The sequence below is a fragment of the Bufo bufo genome, chromosome 1, assembly GCF_905171765.1.
Source record: "Bufo bufo chromosome 1, aBufBuf1.1, whole genome shotgun sequence".
Classification (NCBI taxonomy): Eukaryota; Metazoa; Chordata; class Amphibia; order Anura; family Bufonidae; genus Bufo; species Bufo bufo.
Genome location: NC_053389.1, coordinates 198,827,541 through 198,846,493, shown reverse-complemented (window position 1 = coordinate 198,846,493; position 18,953 = coordinate 198,827,541). Strand labels below are relative to the sequence as shown.

General features: G+C 40.4%; 8 non-coding genes across 8 annotated transcripts; all 8 read right to left on the bottom strand.

The window, feature by feature from the left end:
* Positions 1-392: 392 nt before the first annotated feature.
* Positions 393-465, bottom strand: TRNAR-CCG. The gene has a single exon. It is a non-coding gene; the product is annotated as a tRNA-Arg (tRNA).
* A 1,371-nt stretch (positions 466-1,836) lies between these two features.
* TRNAR-CCG lies at positions 1,837-1,909 on the bottom strand. Its single transcript has one exon. It is a non-coding gene; the product is annotated as a tRNA-Arg (tRNA).
* A 1,715-nt stretch (positions 1,910-3,624) lies between these two features.
* On the bottom strand, positions 3,625-3,697 carry TRNAR-CCG. The gene has a single exon. It is a non-coding gene; the product is annotated as a tRNA-Arg (tRNA).
* Positions 3,698-8,648: 4,951 nt separating this feature from the next.
* On the bottom strand, positions 8,649-8,721 carry TRNAR-CCG. Its single transcript has one exon. It is a non-coding gene; the product is annotated as a tRNA-Arg (tRNA).
* Positions 8,722-10,436: 1,715 nt separating this feature from the next.
* Positions 10,437-10,509, bottom strand: TRNAR-CCG. Its single transcript has one exon. It is a non-coding gene; the product is annotated as a tRNA-Arg (tRNA).
* Positions 10,510-11,852: 1,343 nt separating this feature from the next.
* On the bottom strand, positions 11,853-11,925 carry TRNAR-CCG. The gene has a single exon. It is a non-coding gene; the product is annotated as a tRNA-Arg (tRNA).
* A 1,371-nt stretch (positions 11,926-13,296) lies between these two features.
* TRNAR-CCG lies at positions 13,297-13,369 on the bottom strand. Its single transcript has one exon. It is a non-coding gene; the product is annotated as a tRNA-Arg (tRNA).
* A 1,371-nt stretch (positions 13,370-14,740) lies between these two features.
* On the bottom strand, positions 14,741-14,813 carry TRNAR-CCG. The gene has a single exon. It is a non-coding gene; the product is annotated as a tRNA-Arg (tRNA).
* Between the last annotated feature and the right edge of the window lie 4,140 nt (positions 14,814-18,953).

Below are 18,953 nucleotides of genomic sequence, written 5' to 3'. Positions count from 1 at the left end.
GAGGAAAAAATTCTAACCATTCATATTCCAAATATTTTAAAGTCTGTCAATTTTCTCCCCAAAGCTCAAACTCTCGACTTTTGCCATAATCTTTGGCTAGGTGTGAGCAGTGTTTTCCTTTCAGAATGGTATGCAGCCTATTTTCTCATGGCAAAAGTAGAAGTTTTTACACCTTTTCATTGGTCAATCCTCCATTATTCAGATAGAAATCTCACTTGACAAACATTCTATGGATACATATGAAGAGCTTTCTTTGCTAGTAACAATGCAGAGTAAGTATGTTCTTATTTTTTTCAGAAACTGACTCAGAAACTTGAAATTGCGAGTTTAGAATTATGTGGATGAATGGTTCAGCAGCATTTTTCAGAGTCCCACTGACGTTTAAAATTGAGCGACCCAGGTGGGACTTGAACCCACAATCCCCAGCTCCGGAGGCTGATGCCTTATCCATTAGGCCACTGGGCCTACACACTATGGATCAGACAGAACATTCTTAATGCCGGCTATGCAAGTCGTGTGTTTTTAACTCATGTATGCAAATTGAAGTTAAAGTTTCTTGTTTTGTCATTTATATTTTTCAGTGTAAAAAAAATGAAGAGACTCGGGACATATTTTACTATTCGTACGTTAAAGTCTGCAAGTTTTCACACCGGAGCTTAAACTATTAGCTTAATCTTTAGCTTCATGAGAGTGGCGTGTTCCTTTTGGAATGATGCACAGCCTAGCCTATACCCTCCTACTTTTCAGAAGGAATTGAATTTTTAGAGAAATCTTCACAAAGGGGATGCTGGGACTCATGAGATTTTCTTATTTTCGACTTGGATCAAAATCTCTTGTCAATGAAAAGGAATTTCTGGAATCAAGATCATAACAATTACGCAAAGACTTTAAACCATCCAGTAGACACCTTTAAAGTTCAGAAAAACAGGTGGGATTGGAACCCACAAGCCACAGCCCAAGGTCTTACCAACTAAGGCATCACAAACGAGGTTTCCAAAATGGGACACCGCATTCATATTCTTGTCAGTCCAAAGCAATTGTGTATGCAAGGGCTTTTAAAAATATTTTCCTCCACAACATACAGTAAAGTCCTGTCTACATTCTCATGATTTTGGAACTTGATGCTCCAGCTGGAGTTTACTTTTAAAAATCATATTTATAAAAAGTATGCAAGGTCTTTTTAAGCATGAAGCAGATGATTTAAACACTGGCCCAGATCTACTAATGTACCTACACCAAAAACATGCTAGAAAAGGGGAGTGATTCAATGGGATAGGTGTCTTCACAGGAAATTGCGTGGAGTGAACATGCACCATTTTGTAGCAAAACGACGCCACAATTATGGCGTCAAACTTAAGCCAACCAATAGTTGGTATAGAGTCAGAGAAAAGTATCTATCCACGCAACCCTCTTTTATATTTCTCAGTGTAAAACGTAAGATGCTGAGGAAAAAATTCTAACCATTCATATTCCAAATATTTTAAAGCCTGTCAATTTTCTCCCCAAAGCTCAAACTCTCGACTTTTGCCATAATCTTTGGCTAGGTGTGAGCAGTGTTTTCCTTTCAGAATGGTATGCAGCCTATTTTCTCATGGCAAAAGTAGAAGTTTTTACACCTTTTTATTGGTCAATCCTCCATCATTCAGATAGAAATCTCACTTGACAAACATTCTATGGATACATATGAAGAGCTTTCTTTGCTAGTAACAATGCAGAGTAAGTATGTTCTTATTTTTTTCAGAAACTGACTCAGAAACTTGAAATTGCGAGTTTAGAATTATGTGGATGAATGGTTCAGCAGCATTTTTCAGAGTCCCACTGACGTTTAAAATTGAGCGACCCAGGTGGGACTTGAATCCACAATCCCCAGCTCCGGAGGCTGATGCCTTATCCATTAGGCCACTGGGCCTACACGCTATGGATCAGACAGAACATTCTTAATGCCGGCTATGCAAGTCGTGTGTTTTTAACTCATGTATGCAAATTGAAGTTAAAGTTTCTTGTTTTGTCATTTATATTTTTCAGTGTAAAAAAAATGAAGAGACTCGGGACATATTTTACTATTCGTACGTTAAAGTCTGCAAGTTTTCACACCGGAGCTTAAACTATTAGCTTAATCTTTAGCTTCATGAGAGTGGCGTGTTCCTTTTGGAATGATGCACAGCCTAGCCTATACCCTCCTACTTTTCAGAAGGAATTGAATTTTTAGAGAAATCTTCACAAAGGGGATGCTGGGACTCATGAGATTTTCTTATTTTCGACTTGGATCAAAATCTCTTGTCAATGAAAAGGAATTTCTGGAATCAAGATCATAACAATTACGCAAAGACTTTAAACCATCCAGTAGACACCTTTAAAGTTCAGAAAAACAGGTAGGATTGGACCCCACAAGCCACAGCCCAAGGTCTTACCCACTAAGGCATCACAAACGAGGTTTCCAAAATGGGACACCGCATTCATATTCTTGTCAGTCCAAAGCAATTGTGTATGCAAGGGCTTTTAAAAATCCTGCAGATAGTTAAAAAATGAGTTACAAAGAGTTGACTTGTGCTCAAATGGTTGAAACATTCTCCATTAGGCCTAACTCAGATTTATATGTCAGGTCTGTGGAAATACGGTTCATGTTTTATTCATGACGCTTTCCATGAAACTTACGTTTTTTGGTCCGTGGATCTGAGGTTTTCACACTGTACAGCATCTCTGGTACACGGCCCTGTCAAGACACAGAATTGCATCTGATCTTTAAAAATCATATTCATAAAAAGTATGTGAGAACTTTTAAAAATCTCCCAGATAACTTAAAATTAAGCAACAGAAATGGCTTATAGAGATTTTAAAAACATATGAAGATATTTTCCTCCACAACATACAGTAAAGTCCTGTCTACATTCTCATGATTTTGGAACTTGATGCTCCAGCTGGAGTTTACTTTTAAAAATCATATTTATAAAAAGTATGCAAGGTCTTTTTAAGCATGAAGCAGATGATTTAAACACTGGCCCAGATCTACTAATGTACCTACACCAAAAACATGCTAGAAAAGGGGAGTGATTCAATGGGATAGGTGTCTTCACAGGAAATTGCGTGGAGTGAACATGCACCATTTTGTAGCAAAACGACGCCACAATTATGGCGTCAAACTTAAGCCAACCAATAGTTGGTATAGAGTCAGAGAAAAGTATCTATCCGCGCAACCCTCTTTTATATTTCTCAGTGTAAAAAGTAAGATGCTGAGGAAAAAATTCTAACCATTCATATTCCAAATATTTTAAAGCCTGTCAATTTTCTCCCCAAAGCTCAAACTCTCGACTTTTGCCATAATCTTTGGCTAGGTGTGAGCAGTGTTTTCCTTTCAGAATGGTATGCAGCCTATTTTCTCATGGCAAAAGTAGAAGTTTTTACACCTTTTCATTGGTCAATCCTCCATCATTCAGATAGAAATCTCACTTGACAAACATTCTATGGATACATATGAAGAGCTTTCTTTGCTAGTAACAATGCAGAGTAAGTATGTTCTTATTTTTTTCAGAAACTGACTCAGAAACTTGAAATTGCGAGTTTAGAATTATGTGGATAAATGGTTCAGCAGCATTTTTCAGAGTCCCACTGATGTTTAAAATTGAGCGACCCAGGTGGGACTTGAACCCACAATCCCCAGCTTCGGAGGCTGATGCCTTATCCATTAGGCCACTGGGCCTACACACTATGGATCAGACAGAACATTCTTAATGCCGGCTATGCAAGTCGTGTGTTTTTAACTCATGTATGCAAATTGAAGTTAAAGTTTCTTGTTTTGTCATTTATATTTTTCAGTGTAAAAAAAATGAAGAGACTCGGGACATATTTTACTATTCGTACGTTAAAGTCTGCAAGTTTTCACACCGGAGCTTAAACTATTAGCTTAATCTTTAGCTTCATGAGAGTGGCGTGTTCCTTTTGGAATGATGCACAGCCTAGCCTATACCCTCCTACTTTTCAGAAGGAATTGAATTTTTAGAGAAATCTTCACAAAGGGGATGCTGGGACTCATGAGATTTTCTTATTTTCGACTTGGATCAAAATCTCTTGTCAATGAAAAGGAATTTCTGGAATCAAGATCATAACAATTACGCAAAGACTTTAAACCATCCAGTAGACACCTTTAAAGTTCAGAAAAACAGGTAGGATTGGAACCCACAAGCCACAGCACAAGGTCTTACCCACTAAGGCATCACAAACGAGGTTTCCAAAATGGGACACCGCATTCATATTCTTGTCAGTCCAAAGCAATTGTGTATGCAAGGGCTTTTAAAAATCCTGCAGATAGTTAAAAAATGAGTTACAAAGAGTTGACTTGTGCTCAAATGGTTGAAACATTCTCCATTAGGCCTAACTCAGATTTATATGTCAGGTCTGTGGAAATACGGTTCATGTTTTATTCATGACGCTTTCCATGAAACTTACGTTTTTTGGTCCGTGGATCTGAGGTTTTCACACTGTACAGCATCTCTGGTACACGGCCCTGTCAAGACACAGAATTGCATCTGATCTTTAAAAATCATATTCATAAAAAGTATGTGAGAACTTTTAAAAATCTCCCAGATAACTTAAAATTAAGCAACAGAAATGGCTTATAGAGATTTTAAAAACATATGAAGATATTTTCCTCCACAACATACAGTAAAGTCCTGTCTACATTCTCATGATTTTGGAACTTGATGCTCCAGCTGGAGTTTACTTTTAAAAATCATATTTATAAAAAGTATGCGAGGTCTTTTTAAGCATGAAGCAGATGATTTAAACACTGGCCCAGATCTACTAATGTACCTACACCAAAAACATGCTAGAAAAGGGGAGTGACTCAATGGGATAGGTGTCTTCACAGGAAATTGCGTGGGGTGAACATGCACCATTTTGTAGCAAAACGACGCCACAATTATGGCGTCAAACTTAAGCCAACCAATAGTTGGTATAGAGTCAGAGAAAAGTATCTATCCGCGCAACCCTCTTTTATATTTCTCAGTGTAAAAAGTAAGATGCTGAGGAAAAAATTCTAACCATTCATATTCCAAATATTTTAAAGTCTGTCAATTTTCTCCCCAAAGCTCAAACTCTCGACTTTTGCCATAATCTTTGGCTAGGTGTGAGCAGTGTTTTCCTTTCAGAATGGTATGCAGCCTATTTTCTCATGGCAAAAGTAGAAGTTTTTACACCTTTTCATTGGTAAATCCTCCATCATTCTCATATGTCAGATAGAAATCTCACTTGACAAAAATTCTATGGATACATATGAAGAGCTTTCTTTGCTGCTAACAATGCAGAGTAAGTATCTTCTTATTTTATTCAGAAACTGACTAAGAAACTTGAAATTGCAAGTTTAGAATTATGTGGATGAATGGTTCAGCAGCATTTTTCAGAGTCAGGTGTGACTTGAACCCACAAGCCCCAGCTCCGGAGGCTGATGCCTTATCCATTAGGCCACTGGGCCTACATGCTATGGATCAGACAGAACATTCTTAATGCCGGCTATGCAAGTCGTGTGTTTTTAACTCATGTATGCAAATTGAAGTTAAAGTTTCTTGTTTTGTCATTTATATTTTTCAGTGTAAAAAAAATTAAGAGACTCGGGACATATTTTACTATTCGTACGTTAAAGTCTGCAAGTTTTCACACCGGAGCTTAAACTATTAGCTTAATCTTTAGCTTCATGAGAGTGGCGTGTTCCTTTTGGAATGATGCACAGCCTTGCCTATACCCTCCTACTTTTCAGAAGGAATTGAATTTTTAGAGAAATCTTCACAAAGGGGATGCTGGGACTCATGAGATTTTCTTATTTCGGACTTGGATCAAAATCTCTTGTAAATGAAACGGAATTTCTGGAATCAAGATCATAACAATTACGCAAAGACTTTAAACCATCCAGTAGACACCTTTAAAGTTCAGAAAAACAGGTAGGATTGGAACCCACAAGCCACAGCCCAAGGTCTTACCCACTAAGGCATCACAAACGAGGTTTCCAAAATGGGACACCACATTCATATTCTTGTCAGTCCAAAGAAATTGTGTATGCAAGGGCTTTTAAAAATCCTGCAGATAGTTAAAAAATGAGTTACAAAGAGTTGACTTGTGCTCAAATTGTTGAAACATTCTCCATTAGGCCTAACTCAGATTTATATGTCAGGTCTGTGGAAATACGGTTCATGTTTTATTCATGACGCTTTCCATGAAACTTACGTTTTTTGGTCCGTGGATCTGAGGTTTTCACACTGTACAGCATCTCTGGTACACGGCCCTGTCAAGACACAGAATTGCATCTGATCTTTAAAAATCATATTCATAAAAAGTATGTGAGAACTTTTAAAAATCTCCCAGATAACTTAAAATTAAGCAACAGAAATGGTTTATAGAGATTTTAAAAACATATGAAGATATTTTCCTCCACAACATACAGTAAAGTCCTGTCTACATTCTCATGATTTTGGAACTTGATTCTCCAGCTGGAGTTTACTTTTAAAAATCATATTTATAAAAAGTATGCGAGGTCTTTTTAAGCATGAAGCAGATGATTTAAACACTGGCCCAGATCTACTAATGTACCTACACCAAAAACATGCTAGAAAAGGGGAGTGACTCAATGGGATAGGTATCTTCACAGGAAATTGGGTGGGGTGAACATGCTCCATTTTGTAGCAAAACGATGCCACAATTATGGCGTCAAACTTAAGCCAACCAATAGTTGGTATAGAGTCAGAGAAAAGTATCTATCCGCGCAACCCTCTTTTATATTTCTCAGTGTAAAAAGTAAGATGCTGAGGAAAAAATTCTAACCATTCATATTCCAAATATTTTAAAGTCTGTCAATTTTCTCCCCAAAGCTCAAACTCTCGACTTTTGCCATAATCTTTGGCTAGGTGTGAGCAGTGTTTTCCTTTCAGAATGGTATGCAGCCTATTTTCTCATGGCAAAAGTAGAAGTTTTTACACCTTTTCATTGGTAAATCCTCCATCATTCTCATATGTCAGATAGAAATCTCACTTGACAAACATTCTATGGATACATATGAAGAGCTTTCTTTGCTGGTAACAATGCAGAGTAAGTATCTTCTTATTTTTTTCAGAAACTGACTAAGAAACTTGAAATTGCAAGTTTAGAATTATGTGGATGAATGGTTCAGCAACATTTTTCAGAGTCAGGTGTGACTTGAACCCACAAGCCCCAGCTCTGGAGGCTGATGCCTTATCCATTAGGCCACTGGGCCTACACGCTATGGATCAGACAGAACATTCTTAATGCCGGCTATGCAAGTCGTGTGTTTTTAACTCATGTATGCAAATTGAAGTTAAAGTTTCTTGTTTTGTCATTTATATTTTTCAGTGTAAAAAAAATGAAGAGACTCGGGACATATTTTACTATTCGTACGTTAAAGTCTGCAAGTTTTCACACCGGAGCTTAAACTATTAGCTTAATCTTTAGCTTCATGAGAGTGGCGTGTTCCTTTTGGAATGATGCACAGCCTAGCCTATACCCTCCTACTTTTCAGAAGGAATTGAATTTTTAGAGAAATCTTCACAAAGGGGATGCTGGGACTCATGAGATTTTCTTATTTTCGACTTGGATCAAAATCTCTTGTCAATGAAAAGGAATTTCTGGAATCAAGATCATAACAATTACGCAAAGACTTTAAACCATCCAGTAGACACCTTTAAAGTTCAGAAAAACAGGTGGGATTGGAACCCACAAGCCACAGCCCAAGGTCTTACCAACTAAGGCATCACAAACGAGGTTTCCAAAATGGGACACCGCATTCATATTCTTGTCAGTCCAAAGCAATTGTGTATGCAAGGGCTTTTAAAAATCCTGCAGATGGCTTATAGAGATTTTAAAACATATGAAGATATTTTCCTCCACAACATACAGTAAAGTCCTGTCTACATTCTCATGATTTTGGAACTTGATGCTCCAGCTGGAGTTTACTTTTAAAAATCATATTTATAAAAAGTATGCAAGGTCTTTTTAAGCATGAAGCAGATGATTTAAACACTGGCCCAGATCTACTAATGTACCTACACCAAAAACATGCTAGAAAAGGGGAGTGATTAAATGGGATAGGTGTCTTCACAGGAAATTGCGTGGAGTGAACATGCACCATTTTGTAGCAAAACGACGCCACAATTATGGCGTCAAACTTAAGCCAACCAATAGTTGGTATAGAGTCAGAGAAAAGTATCTATCCGCGCAACCCTCTTTTATATTTCTCAGTGTAAAAAGTAAGATGCTGAGGAAAAAATTCTAACCATTCATATTCCAAATATTTTAAAGTCTGTCAATTTTCTCCCCAAAGCTCAAACTCTCGACTTTTGCCATAATCTTTGGCTAGGTGTGAGCAGTGTTTTCCTTTCAGAATGGTAAGCAGCCTATTTTCTCATGGCAAAAGTAGAAGTTTTTACACCTTTTCATTGGTCAATCCTCCATCATTCAGATAGAAATCTCACTTGACAAACATTCTATGGATACATATGAAGAGCTTTCTTTGCTAGTAACAATGCAGAGTAAGTATGTTCTTATTTTTTTCAGAAACTGACTCAGAAACTTGAAATTGCGAGTTTAGAATTATGTGGATGAATGGTTCAGCAGCATTTTTCAGAGTCCCACTGACGTTTAAAATTGAGCGACCCAGGTGGGACTTGAACCCACAATCCCCAGCTCCGGAGGCTGATGCCTTATCCATTAGGCCACTGAGCCTACACGCTATGAATCAGACAGAACATTCTTAATGCCGGCTATGCAAGTCGTGTGTTTTTAACTCATGTATGCAAATTGAAGTTAAAGTTTCTTGTTTTGTCATTTATATTTTTCAGTGTAAAAAAAATGAAGAGACTCGGGACATATTTTACTATTCGTACGTTAAAGTCTGCAAGTTTTCACACCGGAGCTTAAACTATTAGCTTAATCTTTAGCTTCATGAGAGTGGCGTGTTCCTTTTGGAATGATGCACAGCCTAGCCTATACCCTCCTACTTTTCAGAAGGAATTGAATTTTTAGAGAAATCTTCACAAAGGGGATGCTGGGACTCATGAGATTTTCTTATTTTCGACTTGGATCAAAATCTCTTGTCAATGAAAAGGAATTTCTGGAATCAAGATCATAACAATTACTCAAAGACTTTAAACCATCCAGTAGACACCTTTAAAGTTCAGAAAAACAGGTGGGATTGGAACCCACAAGCCACAGCCCAAGGTCTTACCAACTAAGGCATCACAAACGAGGTTTCCAAAATGGGACACCGCATTCATATTCTTGTCAGTCCAAAGCAATTGTGTATGCAAGGGCTTTTAAAAATCCTGCAGATAGTTAAAAAATGAGTTACAAAGAGTTGACTTGTGCTCAAATGGTTGAAACATTCTCCATTAGGCCTAACTCAGATTTATATGTCAGGTCTGTGGAAATACGGTTCATGTTTTATTCATGACGCTTTCCATGAAACTTACGTTTTTTGGTCCGTGGATCTGAGGTTTTCACACTGTACAGCATCTCTGGTACACGGCCCTGTCAAGACACAGAATTGCATCTGATCTTTAAAAATCATATTCATAAAAAGTATGTGAGAACTTTTAAAAATCTCCCAGATAACTTAAAATTAAGCAACAGAAATGGCTTATAGAGATTTTAAAAACATATGAAGATATTTTCCTCCACAACATACAGTAAAGTCCTGTCTACATTCTCATGATTTTGGAACTTGATGCTCCAGCTGGAGTTTACTTTTAAAAATCATATTTATAAAAAGTATGCAAGGTCTTTTTAAGCATGAAGCAGATGATTTAAACACTGGCCCAGATCTACTAATGTACCTACACCAAAAACATGCTAGAAAAGGGGAGTGATTCAATGGGATAGGTGTCTTCACAGGAAATTGCGTGGAGTGAACATGCACCATTTTGTAGCAAAACGACGCCACAATTATGGCGTCAAACTTAAGCCAACCAATAGTTGGTATAGAGTCAGAGAAAAGTATCTATCCGCGCAACCCTCTTTTATATTTCTCAGTGTAAAAAGTAAGATGCTGAGGAAAAAATTCTAACCATTCATATTCCAAATATTTTAAAGTCTGTCAATTTTCTCCCCAAAGCTCAAACTCTCGACTTTTGCCATAATCTTTGGCTAGGTGTGAGCAGTGTTTTCCTTTCAGAATGGTATGCAGCCTATTTTCTCATGGCAAAAGTAGAAGTTTTTACACCTTTTCATTGGTCAATCCTCCATCATTCAGATAGAAATCTCACTTGACAAACATTCTATGGATACATATGAAGAGCTTTCTTTGCTAGTAACAATGCAGAGTAAGTATGTTCTTATTATTTTCAGAAACTGACTCAGAAACTTGAAATTGCGAGTTTAGAATTATGTGGATGAATGGTTCAGCAGCATTTTTCAGAGTCCCACTGACGTTTAAAATTGAGCGACCCAGGTGGGACTTGAACCCACAATCCCCAGCTTCGGAGGCTGATGCCTTATCCATTAGGCCACTGGGCCTACACACTATGGATCAGACAGAACATTCTTAATGCCGGCTATGCAAGTCGTGTGTTTTTAACTCATGTATGCAAATTGAAGTTAAAGTTTCTTGTTTTGTCATTTATATTTTTCAGTGTAAAAAAAATGAAGAGACTCGGGACATATTTTACTATTCGTACGTTAAAGTCTGCAAGTTTTCACACCGGAGCTTAAACTATTAGCTTAATCTTTAGCTTCATGAGAGTGGCGTGTTCCTTTTGGAATGATGCACAGCCTAGCCTATACCCTCCTACTTTTCAGAAGGAATTGAATTTTTAGAGAAATCTTCACAAAGGGGATGCTGGGACTCATGAGATTTTCTTATTTTCGACTTGGATCAAAATCTCTTGTCAATGAAAAGGAATTTCTGGAATCAAGATCATAACAATTACGCAAAGACTTTAAACCATCCAGTAGACACCTTTAAAGTTCAGAAAAACAGGTGGGATTGGAACCCACAAGCCACAGCCCAAGGTCTTACCAACTAAGGCATCACAAACGAGGTTTCCAAAATGGGACACCGCATTCATATTCTTGTCAGTCCAAAGCAATTGTGTATGCAAGGGCTTTTAAAAATATTTTCCTCCACAACATACAGTAAAGTCCTGTCTACATTCTCATGATTTTGGAACTTGATGCTCCAGCTGGAGTTTACTTTTAAAAATCATATTTATAAAAAGTATGCGAGGTCTTTTTAAGCATGAAGCAGATGATTTAAACACTGGCCCAGATCTACTAATGTACCTACACCAAAAACATGCTAGAAAAGGGGAGTGATTCAATGGGATAGGTGTCTTCACAGGAAATTGCGTGGAGTGAACATGCACCATTTTGTAGCAAAACGACGCCACAATTATGGCGTCAAACTTAAGCCAACCAATAGTTGGTATAGAGTCAGAGAAAAGTATCTATCCGCGCAACCCTCTTTTATATTTCTCAGTGTAAAAAGTAAGATGCTGAGGAAAAAATTCTAACCATTCATATTCCAAATATTTTAAAGTCTGTCAATTTTCTCCCCAAAGCTCAAACTCTCGACTTTTGCCATAATCTTTGGCTAGGTGTGAGCAGTGTTTTCCTTTCAGAATGGTATGCAGCCTATTTTCTCATGGCAAAAGTAGAAGTTTTTACACCTTTTCATTGGTCAATCCTCCATCATTCTATGGATACATATGAAGAGCTTTCTTTGCTAGTAACAATGCAGAGTAAGTATGTTCTTTTTTTTTTCAGAAACTGACTCAGAAACTTGAAATTGCGAGTTTAGAATTATGTGGATGAATGGTTCAGCAGCATTTTTCAGAGTCCCACTGACGTTTAAAATTGAGCGACCCAGGTGGGACTTGAACCCACAATCCCCAGCTTCGGAGGCTGATGCCTTATCCATTAGGCCACTGGGCCTACACACTATGGATCAGACAGAACATTCTTAATGCCGGCTATGCAAGTCGTGTGTTTTTAACTCATGTATGCAAATTGAAGTTAAAGTTTCTTGTTTTGTCATTTATATTTTTCAGTGTAAAAAAAATGAAGAGACTCGGGACATATTTTACTATTCGTACGTTAAAGTCTGCAAGTTTTCACACCGGAGCTTAAACTATTAGCTTAATCTTTAGCTTCATGAGAGTGGCGTGTTCCTTTTGGAATGATGCACAGCCTAGCCTATACCCTCCTACTTTTCAGAAGGAATTGAATTTTTAGAGAAATCTTCACAAAGGGGATGCTGGGACTCATGAGATTTTCTTATTTTCGACTTGGATCAAAATCTCTTGTCAATGAAAAGGAATTTCTGGAATCAAGATCATAACAATTACGCAAAGACTTTAAACCATCCAGTAGACACCTTTAAAGTTCAGAAAAACAGGTGGGATTGGAACCCACAAGCCACAGCCCAAGGTCTTACCAACTAAGGCATCACAAACGAGGTTTCCAAAATGGGACACCGCATTCATATTCTTGTCAGTCCAAAGCAATTGTGTATGCAAGGGCTTTTAAAAATATTTTCCTCCACAACATACAGTAAAGTCCTGTCTACATTCTCATGATTTTGGAACTTGATGCTCCAGCTGGAGTTTACTTTTAAAAATCATATTTATAAAAAGTATGCAAGGTCTTTTTAAGCATGAAGCAGATGATTTAAACACTGGCCCAGATCTACTAATGTACCTACACCAAAAACATGCTAGAAAAGGGGAGTGATTCAATGGGATAGGTGTCTTCACAGGAAATTGCGTGGAGTGAACATGCACCATTTTGTAGCAAAACGACGCCACAATTATGGCGTCAAACTTAAGCCAACCAATAGTTGGTATAGAGTCAGAGAAAAGTATCTATCCGCGCAACCCTCTTTTATATTTCTCAGTGTAAAAAGTAAGATGCTGAGGAAAAAATTCTAACCATTCATATTCCAAATATTTTAAAGCCTGTCAATTTTCTCCCCAAAGCTCAAACTCTCGACTTTTGCCATAATCTTTGGCTAGGTGTGAGCAGTGTTTTCCTTTCAGAATGGTATGCAGCCTATTTTCTCATGGCAAAAGTAGAAGTTTTTACACCTTTTCATTGGTCAATCCTCCATCATTCAGATAGAAATCTCACTTGACAAACATTCTATGGATACATATGAAGAGCTTTCTTTGCTAGTAACAATGCAGAGTAAGTATGTTCTTTTTTTTTTCAGAAACTGACTCAGAAACTTGAAATTGCGAGTTTAGAATTATGTGGATGAATGGTTCAGCAGCATTTTTCAGAGTCCCACTGACGTTTAAAATTGAGCGACCCAGGTGGGACTTGAACCCACAATCCCCAGCTCCGGAGGCTGATGCCTTATCCATTAGGCCACTGGGCCTACACGCTATGGATCAGACAGAACATTCTTAATGCCGGCTATGCAAGTCGTGTGTTTTTAACTCATGTATGCAAATTGAAGTTAAAGTTTCTTGTTTTGTCATTTATATTTTTCAGTGTAAAAAAAATGAAGAGACTCGGGACATATTTTACTATTCGTACGTTAAAGTCTGCAAGTTTTCACACCGGAGCTTAAACTATTAGCTTAATCTTTAGCTTCATGAGAGTGGCGTGTTCCTTTTGGAATGATGCACAGCCTAGCCTATACCCTCCTACTTTTCAGAAGGAATTGAATTTTTAGAGAAATCTTCACAAAGGGGATGCTGGGACTCATGAGATTTTCTTATTTTCGACTTGGATCAAAATCTCTTGTCAATGAAAAGGAATTTCTGGAATCAAGATCATAACAATTACGCAAAGACTTTAAACCATCCAGTAGACACCTTTAAAGTTCAGAAAAACAGGTGGGATTGGAACCCACAAGCCACAGCCCAAGGTCTTACCAACTAAGGCATCACAAACGAGGTTTCCAAAATGGGACACCGCATTCATATTCTTGTCAGTCCAAAGCAATTGTGTATGCAAGGGCTTTTAAAAATATTTTCCTCCACAACATACAGTAAAGTCCTGTCTACATTCTCATGATTTTGGAACTTGATGCTCCAGCTGGAGTTTACTTTTAAAAATCATATTTATAAAAAGTATGCAAGGTCTTTTTAAGCATGAAGCAGATGATTTAAACACTGGCCCAGATCTACTAATGTACCTACACCAAAAACATGCTAGAAAAGGGGAGTGATTCAATGGGATAGGTGTCTTCACAGGAAATTGCGTGGAGTGAACATGCACCATTTTGTAGCAAAACGACGCCACAATTATGGCGTCAAACTTAAGCCAACCAATAGTTGGTATAGAGTCAGAGAAAAGTATCTATCCGCGCAACCCTCTTTTATATTTCTCAGTGTAAAAAGTAAGATGCTGAGGAAAAAATTCTAACCATCCATATTCCAAATATTTTAAAGTCTGTCAATTTTCTCCCCAAAGCTCAAACTCTCGACTTTTGCCATAATCTTTGGCTAGGTGTGAGCAGTGTTTTCCTTTCAGAATGGTATGCAGCCTATTTTCTCATGGCAAAAGTAGAAGTTTTTACACCTTTTCATTGGTCAATCCTCCATCATTCAGATAGAAATCTCACTTGACAAACATTCTATGGATACATATGAAGAGCTTTCTTTGCTAGTAACAATGCAGAGTAAGTATGTTCTTATTTTTTTCAGAAACTGACTCAGAAACTTGAAATTGCGAGTTTAGAATTATGTGGATGAATGGTTCAGCAGCATTTTTCAGAGTCCCACTGACGTTTAAAATTGAGCGACCCAGGTGGGACTTGAACCCACAATCCCCAGCTTCGGAGGCTGATGCCTTATCCATTAGGCCACTGGGCCTACACACTATGGATCAGACAGAACATTCTTAATGCCGGCTATGCAAGTCGTGTGTTTTTAACTCATGTATGCAAATTGAAGTTAAAGTTTCTTGTTTTGTCATTTATATTTTTCAGTGTAAAAAAAATGAAGAGACTCGGGACATATTTTACTATTCGTACGTTAAAGTCTGCAAGTTTTCACACCGGAGCTTAAACTATTAGCTTAATCTTTAGCTTCATGAGAGTGGCGTGTTCCTTTTGGAATGATGCACAGCCTAGCCCAGTGGTGGGCAACCTTTTTTTTCAACTGAGCCAAATCTCGCCAAAACCACGATTGAAATTTATTTTGAGAGCCACATTTTTAAAACCGAAAATACATAGGATGGTACACTGTTTTTAGTTTCAATAAGTTTTTATTGAGAATATTGTGCATGCAAGTATCCACATAGGTCGGGTACTGTGGGACTCTTTGCACCGGCCCTGTCACGTGGACGTGACCAGAGCCTGTGCAAGGATTTTTTGGCAACACAAGCGAAGCTACATCTCGGTGACCCCCTTCTCCCACCGCCCCGCCCGCAGCTCACCTGGTCCTGGTTCTGTCTGCAGCAGCTGGCTTCTCCTCTGTGTGGTCCTGATATCTTCGATCTGGTTTGAGGACTGTACTTTTCGCCCTATAAGATGCACATAGGTTTTAGAGGAGTATAATCAGAAACAATATTTTCCATTATACCTCAGGTCAGACCACCAATCAGACCCCCAATGTTAATCATACCTCAGATCAGCCCCCTATATCAGCAGTCAGCACCCCATCCATCATGCCCATGTCAGCCCCCATCCATCATGCCCCCATGTCAGCCGTCATGCCCCTATGTCAGCCGTCAGCCCCCCATGTCAGCACCCCATCTATCATGCCCATGTCAGCCGTCAGCACCCCATCCATCATGCCCATGTCAGCCGTCAGCACCCCATCCATCATGCCCATGTCAGCCGTCAGCACCCCATCCATCATGCCCATGTCAGCCGTCAGCACCCCATCATGCCCATGTCAGCCCCCATCCATCATTACCCCCCATGTCAGCCATCAGCCCCCCATGTCAGCCATCATGCCCCCCATGTCAGCCGTCAGCACCCCATCCATCATGCCCATGTCAGCTGTCAGCCCCCATCCATCATGCCCCCCATGTCAGCCGTCATGCCCCTATGTCAGCCGTCAGCACCCCATGTCAGCCGTCAGCCATCAGCCCCCCATGTCAGCACTCCATCCATCATGTCCATGTCAGCCGTCAGCCCCCATCCATCATGCCCCCCATGTCAGCCATCATGACCTTATGTCAGCCGTCAGCACCCAATGTCAGCACCCCATCCATCATGCCCATGTCAGCCGTCAGCACCCCATCTATCATGCCCATGTCAGCCATCAGCACCCCATCATGCCCATGTCAGCCCCCATCCATCATTACCCCCCATGTCAGCCATCAGCCCCCCATGTCAGCCATCATGCCCCCCATGTCAGCCGTCAGCACCCCATCCATCATGCCCATGTCAGCTGTCAGCCCCCATCCATCATGCCCCCCATGTCAGCCGTCATGCCCCTATGTCAGCCGTCAGCACCCCATGTCAGCCGTCAGCCATCAGCCCCCCATGTCAGCACTCCATCCATCATGTCCATGTCAGCCGTCAGCCCCCATCCATCATGCCCCCCATGTCAGCCATCATGACCTTATGTCAGCCGTCAGCCCCCCATGTCAGCACCCCATCCATCATGCCCATGTCAGCCGTCAGCACCCCATCCATCATGCCCATGTCAGCCGTCAGCACCCATCCATCATTACTCCCATGTCAGCCATCATGCCCCCCATGACAGCCGTCAGCCCCCATCCATTATGCTCCCTAATGGGGGACAATGTTGGAGTCTGCACCATCGGGGGGGTGACATGATGAGGGACAATGTTGAAGTCGGTACCTGATATATCACTGGGGTCTGGCTGGAGTGGGGTCGGTCTGGTCCTGGCTCCAATCTCAGCTGGCTCTGCCTTAAGGTGTCTTCTCCAGAGTCCAGACTAGAGTCCAGCAGGGTCGGCCAAGTTCCAACAAGTCGTGCCTCAGTGTTACTCTGTGACTGTGTTCTTCTGCTGCCAGCCTGGAGGGGCAGCTTTTACAGGTCATAGCAGACAGAGCAGCTCCGCCTCCTCGCCTCCCTCCGCCGCGGCCCCACTGACAGTCAGTGACGCCTCCTTTGGCCTGAGCGCCGCACGGCACACATGTAGGCAGGACAGCCGCAGGCTGCCGCCCCCGAGAGGAGGGAGGGGAGCGGGCGCCGGGCACACAGAACAGTGCTCCAGACTAAAAAAAAATTCCAAGTAGCCATTGGCTCCTGAACTGAAAAATTTAGGAGCCAAATCAAATTTTTAGTTGCCAAATCGAAACTGAATCAAAATTTTGGTATCGTGACAACGCTACGCCGATCAGATCGGCGTAGGGTTGTTTTGAAACCAAAATTTTGATTCGCTTTCGTCACCATAAAAAAGTATTGTGATACTCAATACCGTGCAAAAAAAAAAAAACAACAAAAAAAGCTGTGTGCATTTCGCATTTTATGAAACATTCGGCCCATAATAGAACAGTCCTATGCTATTTTTTGGGGTGACAAGGTGACTAAAAAGGCTATGTAATATGTTTATTTATTTATTGTTTATATATTTTATATGTAAAATTGGGAAAGGGGGGATTTAAACTTAATATTTTAAAGTACTTTCACATTAGCGTTTTTCATTTCCGGCACTGAGTTCCGTCACAGGGGCTCTATACCGGAAAATAACTGATCAGTTTTATCCCCATGCATTCTGAATGGAGAGTAATCCGTTCAGGATGCATCAGGATGTCTTCAGTTCAGTCATTTTGACTGATCAGGCAAAAGATAAAACCGTAGCATGCTACGGTTTTATCTCCGGCGAAAAAAAATGAAGATTTGCCTGAATGCCGGCTCCGGCATTTTTCCCCATAGGAATGTATTAGTGCTGGATCCGGCATTCAAAATACCGGAATGCACCCGCACTAAATCCGGACCCATTCACTTCTATGGGGCTGTGCACATGAGCGGTGATTTTCACACATCACTTGTGCGTTGCGTGAAAATCGCAGCATGCTCTGTTGTGCGTTTTTCGCGCAACGCAGGCCCCATAGAAGTTAATGGGGCTGTGTGAAAATCGCAAGCAAGTGCGATTTTCACGCATGGTTCCTAGGATGAAAGTCTATTCACTGTATTATTTTCCCTTATAACATGGTTATAAGGGAAAATAATAGCATTCTGAATACAGAATGCTTAGTACAAGGTCAATATAATAAACATTGGTGGCGCAGTGCGCCCCCCCATCACCCCAATATAATAAACATTGGTGGTGCAGTGCGCCCCCCTCAATATAATAAACATTGGTGGCGCAGTGCGCCCCCCCCCATCACCCCAATATAATAAACATTGGTGGCGCAGTGCGCCCCCCCTCAATATAATAAACATTGGTGGCGCAGTGCGCCCCCCCATCACCCCAATATAATAAACATTGGTGGCGCAGTGCGCCCCCCCTCAATATAATAAACATTGGTGGCGCAGTGCGCCCCCCCCATCACCCCAGTATAATAAACATTGGTGGCGCAGTGCGCCCCCCCCATCACCCCAATATAATAAACATTGGTGGCGCAGTGCGCCCCCCCAACACCCCAGTATAATAAACATTGGTGGCGCAGTGCGCCCCCCCCATCACCCCAATATAATAAACATTGGTGGCGCAGTGCGCCCCCCCTCAATATAATAAACATTGGTGGCGCAGTGGGCAGTGCCAATGAGGGTTAAAAAATAAAAAAATAATTAACTCACCTCCTCCAATTGATCGTCTCCTGTTCTTACTTCTTTCTAGTTTCTTCAGGACGCAGGACCTGTGGTGACATCACTGTGCTCATCACATGATCCATCACCATGGTAATGGGCCATGTGATGAGCTCAGTGACGTCACCACAGGTCCTGAAGAAACTAGAAAGAAGTAAGAACAGGAGACCGGCAGCTACCTGATCAACTGGAGGAGGTGAGTTAATTTTCTTTTATTATTTTTAACCCTCATTGGCACTTCCCACTGTGCCACCAACGTTTATTATACTGGGGGAGGGG